The following is a 6,772-nucleotide window of genomic DNA, read 5'->3' on the forward strand; positions in this document are numbered from 1 at the left end:
GCTGCCCTCAGTTTCTTGCCACATGGGCTTTTTCATCACGGCAGTTTGCCTCATCAGAGCATACAATCCAGGAAGGCAATAAAGTCTTCTAGCTGGCTGGAAATCACTGTCTTTGTAGTTCAGTCACAGAAGTGGCATACAATCACCTTTGCCATATTCTCTTGACTAGAAGCAAATAACACACTCATGGGAAGGTGTAATTACACGAGGGTGTGAATACCAGCAGTTGGGAATTATTGGAGGCTATTTTAGAGGTTGGCCTCCCACATTACATACTGCCTTTTAAAATTCAGTTTAAAATTCACTTGCTTTGAAATACCTTTATACGTATCCTCTCAATCAAACGTTGCTACTCACTTATGCTCCAGTGTGTTGCTCTATTTTAATCCTTGGTAGAACACTTTGCACATTTTCAAATAGTTTTTTTGCCATGATCTGTACAGGACTTCAAAGTACACAAAACTGTGAATCTTATATGCTGTGTATGCTAGTGTTTTCTCAGTGACCATACAGTGTTTGGTACATATTTAGCACTAAGTAAATATTAGTTGAATAAATTGAATAGGTTTCATTAGGAATAAATGCTATATAGAATTGCCTTGAAATACCTTTCTATGTATCCTCTCAATCAAAATTTCCTACTCAATTTATGCTTCAGTATATTGCTCTGTTTTAATCCTTTTTGAACACTTTGCACATTTTAATATTTTTATGTTTTTCCCCCATGATCTCTGCAAGACTTCAAAGTACATGAAACTGTGAATCTTATCTGCTGCCTATTCCGGTGTTTTCTCAATGGCCATACATAGGATTTATTGAGAAGAAATGCTATACAGAATTGTGAGGAGATATTTTATAGCCCATTATCAACTTAGCAACATTTCAATTTGTAAGATCTTTAGAAGTAATGAATCAAGGCAGTGGTTCTCATCTGAAATTACACTTGTACGTAATTATTGGGAGATCTTATTTTTGCTTCATTCATTAATCCACTCTTCCATCTACCTATTTATTAAAAAGATGAGAGACGGTTGTTCTTGGCAATCTGCTAAACAATGTGGATATGTTGGTTTATAGTCTGGTAGCAGTCAGGCAAATAACTATTCGTATAATAGTGAAAGTAGTTGAATGACCAACTGGGGTAAATGCTAAGAAGGAAAACTTTTGAAATCAAGGAGAAAATGACGATAGTGGTATTTGACCTGGTGTGGGGAGAACTTTCATGTGGACATGCCATTTTAATTGTTATTTGAAGAATAATTAGGAGTCAACTTGTAAGGAGATAGAGGATTTTGGGCACTCAAAATAATGTCTGTAGAAGCTCTGAGATGAATGGAGCTTTGTCTCCTAAAAGAACTTAAAGAAGTGTGGCTAGATCAGAGGATGAAGAGGGAGGATATTATTTTATAAGAGCAGACTGAAAAAACACTCACTTCAGAATTTACAGAATTTTTATTGGAAATCATAAAAATATCTGCCCCTATTCTCATAATGAAGAAAGTCTGCTAAAGGCTCTAATGCTGTTATTATACAATTAGATGTGCATTTAGAAATGCTCACCCTGGAAAAGGTGTGGAGAATAAATAACGGGAGGATTGGATTACAGGAATGCAGGAATATGATTGGATGGTATCTTAACTGTTTTACAAGGAATAGTATCTTATGAGGAAGGTAGCAGTGGTGAGATATGGATTTATGTGGCACAATTGGATGGCTATCATTTTTAAGCCATTGTCCTATAATAAGCACAATTGTTTATCTTTAAAACATTCCCTTGAGATGATTACAATAATCCTATATAAAACAGGAGATGGAGACAAAGAAAGCTTCACTAATTTGCCTAAGTCTCACAATGGTTGTGATGTGCAGTGCATGAGGCATGAATACAAACACATATATACACACAAGTGCATGCATTATATAATGAAAGCATGACTTCTTTTTATGAAAAATTTATTGCCAGCATGGTGGCTCACACCTGTCACCATAGCACATTGGGAGGCCAAGGCATGAGGATTGCTTGAGGCCAGGAGTTTGAGACCAGTGTGGGCAACACAGTGAGACCTCATCTCTACCAAAAACAAACACACAAAATTAAATGTGTGGTGGCACATGCCTGTAGTCCCAGCTACTCAGGAGAATGAGGCTGGAGAATCACTAGAGCCCAGGATTCCACAGCTGCAGTGAACTATAATTCTGCCACTGTACTCTAGCCTGGGTTACAGAGCGAGACCTTGTCTCTTATAAAAATAAAACAAAATAAAATAAAGAAAAAAAATCTATGGAGAAGTGTATCTGTGCCTCACAACCCTATCCTTGCCAGACCCTTCATCATCTTGTGCAGGCAGAGACACGACAGTTGAATGAGTAAAAAGGTTCGGGAAGAAGAATATCAATCCCATAATATTGTACATGTTTATAAGGGACTTACAAGTGGAGGCTAGAGCATATTGAATGAGACATGTCACAAGGGGAGCTTTCTGACTAGGCAAACAGCATTGTTAGGCTAAAATTTATCTAACCTAATTTTCAAATCATCCTGTTGATATCAGCTAGATACACTTTTGCTTCAATAAGTATATTCATTCCTTCAGAGCAACCTCTCTGTCAAACTACCAAAGGGAGCAGAGAGGGCACTGCTGTGACCATCCTTGAAACAAGGAGTCTTTCTCTCTCCAACAGCAGAGTCATGATTTGAGCCAAGTTATCTTTTCACTGTAGCTGTGTCATAACTGTTTTATTCTGCTTTATATTCCAGAGGCCATTAAGGGGGAATGCAAATGTGAAAGATGACTGCCTTATTATAGCTTTCTAAAGTTGTTGAATAGGAGCATCTCTGGTGGGATAAGGGGTTGTAATTTTCTACAACTATTTTCCTTGTAAGTTTGAGAATCAAGTAAAAGAAGTAGATGTGAAGCAATTGGTGTAAAATTACCAAATTTATTACTTTTAGCCATGATTAAAGATTGTGCATGAAACTAACACAGGAACAGAAAACCAAACACCGCATGTTCTCACTCATAAGTGGGAGTTGAACAATGAGAACACATGTACACAGGGAGGGGAACATCACACACCGGGGCCTGTCAGGGTATGGGGGCTAGGGGAGGGATAGCATTAGGAAAAATACCTAATGTAGAGGACAAGTTGGTGGGTGCAGCAACCACCATGGCACATGTATACCTGTGTAACAAACCTGCACGTTCTGCACATGTACCCCAGAACTTAAAGTATAATAATAATTATAATAATAAAAAGATAATATCTGAGATCTGTTGTAGGTCTAGTAATAAGAAAATGAATTTCAGGTGAAGATTTACCTGTAGATAATTCACCTGGGAGGCTGATGAAAAGATGACCGGGAAAAGGAGCAGTTGTAACAGAGGTCTCATGAAAATCCTTGAGGAGCTCTGAAGTTCAGATAATATTTCAATGATGTGCCATATTGACGCAAGGAGTCAATCTTTTGAACCTACACTGGACCAGTCACTGGGTACAAGATTCTTCCTGAGGACAGGCTGCAGACTTGAGCAAGTTAGGTCTGTTTGGCCAAGGGCCAAATGTTGCCAGCAAGTGATAGTTTCAGCTGCTGGGAAAACAGCCCTTTTTGTAAGATAAATCCATTGGCTTTGTATAATAAGCTCATTTCTTTGGGGGAATAGGTTCTCTGGGCTTCAGATTGGACTCCTTTTTTCTGAGAAAACTTATAAAAAGACAGTTTGTAGGATGAACTACAGCCCCTGACATGTAACTGGTCTCAGGGTTACAACTTTTCATATTACCTTGCTTTTCTATTACCTAGCTTAGATACTCTTCACCTTTATCCTGCCCCTCTGCTTGCCTACATGGGTTTGGTCACCATACACTTCCTAGGCTGTAGTGGCTGCTTTTACCCATTTATTGTCTAAATTAAGTAGGTGAATAACAGAAAACATCCCAGAGGATTACCTACATTACAAATGTTTTCTTTCCTGTCCTATTAAGTAACAGTAGGTCTGCTTCCCTCTGAATGTTAGGCCAGTATGATAACTCCTCTTCTCCTCTCTTGAAACACAATGTGCAAACTATCAAGTGACAGTTGTGATTTTTACTTTTTGTTTGTTTATTTTTGTTGTTGATTCTTGTAAAATTCTACTTCTGCTAACTAGGAGTTGTATACCTTCTTTCTGGAAGCGGAAAGCAAAAGTCCAATTGAGACACTAAGATTGATAGTGAAGAAGACCATTTTTACAGTCCTTGATTCTCTGACCCATTTATTCTGTATATTGTATACCTAGAATTATATACTTATCATTGGTGTAAACTGTATACTGCATGCAAAGGAATGACTGCCCATCCTTGTAAGGCACCATCTCCAAGTTGAAGTTTTAGTTGAATCTTCATAGGTATGTTTCATTTCCCTTTCAGGTTAGAGGTTGCTGTGTGTGTGGTTTGTGATGGAATCCATAAATGTCATGTTGATGTGCTCACTGATGCACATCATCTGCTTGGTCTAATGTGATGTAATGAGGGATCTTACATCAGTGGATCACTACATAAATCTTTAGACAATGATGCTGGTTAAGAAAGACAAATCTATGTCTGCAAAGAGTTTGTTCTGGTGAAAATAAAGAGTACAATGGTGAAAGAAGTCTAATATAATCAACCTGCCACCAAGGTAGCTCATTGATGTCTTCTAGATATGGTTTTATGATAGAGGCTCAGTATTAGATTCTATTAGATACTAAGAAGCATCAGTAGCTAGATTAGCTTTAACGAGTGTCCACAACTCTATTTCTGTCATTATGGGCCAATTTTAACAAGTACTGGGGTTGCTGAAGACAAGCTGATTGATCTGAATTTGTCAAGTTCAAGCTCTGTTAATTAGAAGGGGCCCTTCCATCTGAATGTAGTTGTAGCACTTAACAAATGCATTTTCAGTTTGCATCTAGATATATGCTGACCTATGTGAGAACCAAGCTCAGACTTGTTCTTCTTCTGTCATTTGTTTTAAGTTAATCCCTGCCCCCATCAGTGTGATCATTGCTTTAAATGTTCACACCCTATATTAGTCTGTTTTCACACTGCTGATAAAGACATACCTGAGACTGGGTAATTTATAAAGAAAAATAGGTTTAAGGGACTCAGAGTTCCAAGTGGCTGGGGAGGCCTCACTATCATGGTGGGAGCTGAAAGGCACATCTTACATGGTGGCAGACAAGAGAGAAAACGAGAGCCAAGTTAAAAGGGACACCCCTTATGAAACCATCAGATCTTGTGAAACTTATTCACTACCCCAAGATCAGTATGGGGGAACCACCCCCATGATTCACTTATCACCCACGGGGTCCCTCCCACAACACATGGAAATTATGGGAGCTACAATTCAAGATGATATTTGGGTGGGGATACAGCCAAACCATATCACACATAGATGTGAGCTGAGAGATATGTGTTGGGACAAAATTGGGGAGGTTAGAAATCTGGAGAATTTGCTTATTCGGTTTATTTTATGTGCTCAGGACCTACCTGTAACCTACTTATTATATAGCATGTATGGTTTACAATGCATTGCTGTTCAGCCTACACAACCTTTTGACATGGTAGGTCTGACAGACCTATACATGATGAACATTATTAATTGAAGGTCACTTGACATCTCTTAATCAGATGACATGTACAAGATAGGGCATAGTAGCATGCCAGGTGCTGTTTTCACATGGTGGATAATTCTCTGCTTCAGATGTTGTGGCTTTGCTATGGAAAATTAAAAGTTTACATTATGATGACCATATTGGTGCTTGACATACATTCTAAGTGGTATGATTTCTGGAGGATCAGATAGTCCAAGTAGATCATAGTCTCTATCTGCTGCAGATTCCTTTTCTGCACTGGGTTCCACTAAAAGCTGTCAGCCATCAATTCACCTGAGTCAAAGCAGTAATACCAGGTATGAAATATACCGTATTTAGAATACAAAAATGTCTAGCAGGTTCTATTGCTTCCTTTGTAGTTTTGAGTAGTGCAAGATGCAAAATACTTTGCTTTACTTTTGAAAAAAGTGTATCAAAGGGCATTGGATCTCTGAAACCTTCACTGATATAAATAAGTCCTATAAGCTTTTGAGTGTTTACTTCCTATGCTTTGAAGCACAGGATTTTTTTCTTTTGCTTTTAACTCTCCTGTTTTTTTAAAAAAATTCAATAGTTTTGGGGGGTACAGGAGGGTTTTGTTTCTTGGATAAGTTCTTTAGTGATGATTTCTGAGATGTTATTGTACCTGTCACCCAAGCACTGTACACTGCACTCAATATGTAGTTTTTTTATTTCTCACTTCCCTCCCCAAATTTCTCAATACCCTGAGTCCCCAAAGTCCACTGTATTATTCTTATTCCTTTGCATCCTCATAGCTTAGAATATACAGTATTTGCTTTTTCATTCCTGAGTTACTTCACTTAGAATAATGGCCTCTAGCCCCATCCAAGTTGCTGCAAAATAAAGTATTTTGTTCCTTTTTATGGATGAGTAGTATTCCATGGTGTATATATACCACATTTTCTTTATCCACTTGTTTGTTGATGGGCACATAGGTTAGTTCCATATTTTTGCTATTGAAAATTGTGCTGCTATAAACATACGTGTACATGCATCTTTTTCATATAATGACTTCATTTTCTTTGGATAGATACCCAGTAGTGGGATTGCTGAATTGAATGGCCGTTCTATTTTTAGTTCGGTAAGGGAGCGTATGAATCTTGCCAAGTCCTTAAACATACTTTCCCTTTTTGCTTAAT

The sequence above is a fragment of the Hylobates moloch genome, unplaced genomic scaffold (genome assembly GCF_009828535.3).
Source record: "Hylobates moloch isolate HMO894 unplaced genomic scaffold, HMol_V3 SCAFFOLD_9, whole genome shotgun sequence".
Classification (NCBI taxonomy): domain Eukaryota; kingdom Metazoa; phylum Chordata; class Mammalia; order Primates; family Hylobatidae; genus Hylobates; species Hylobates moloch.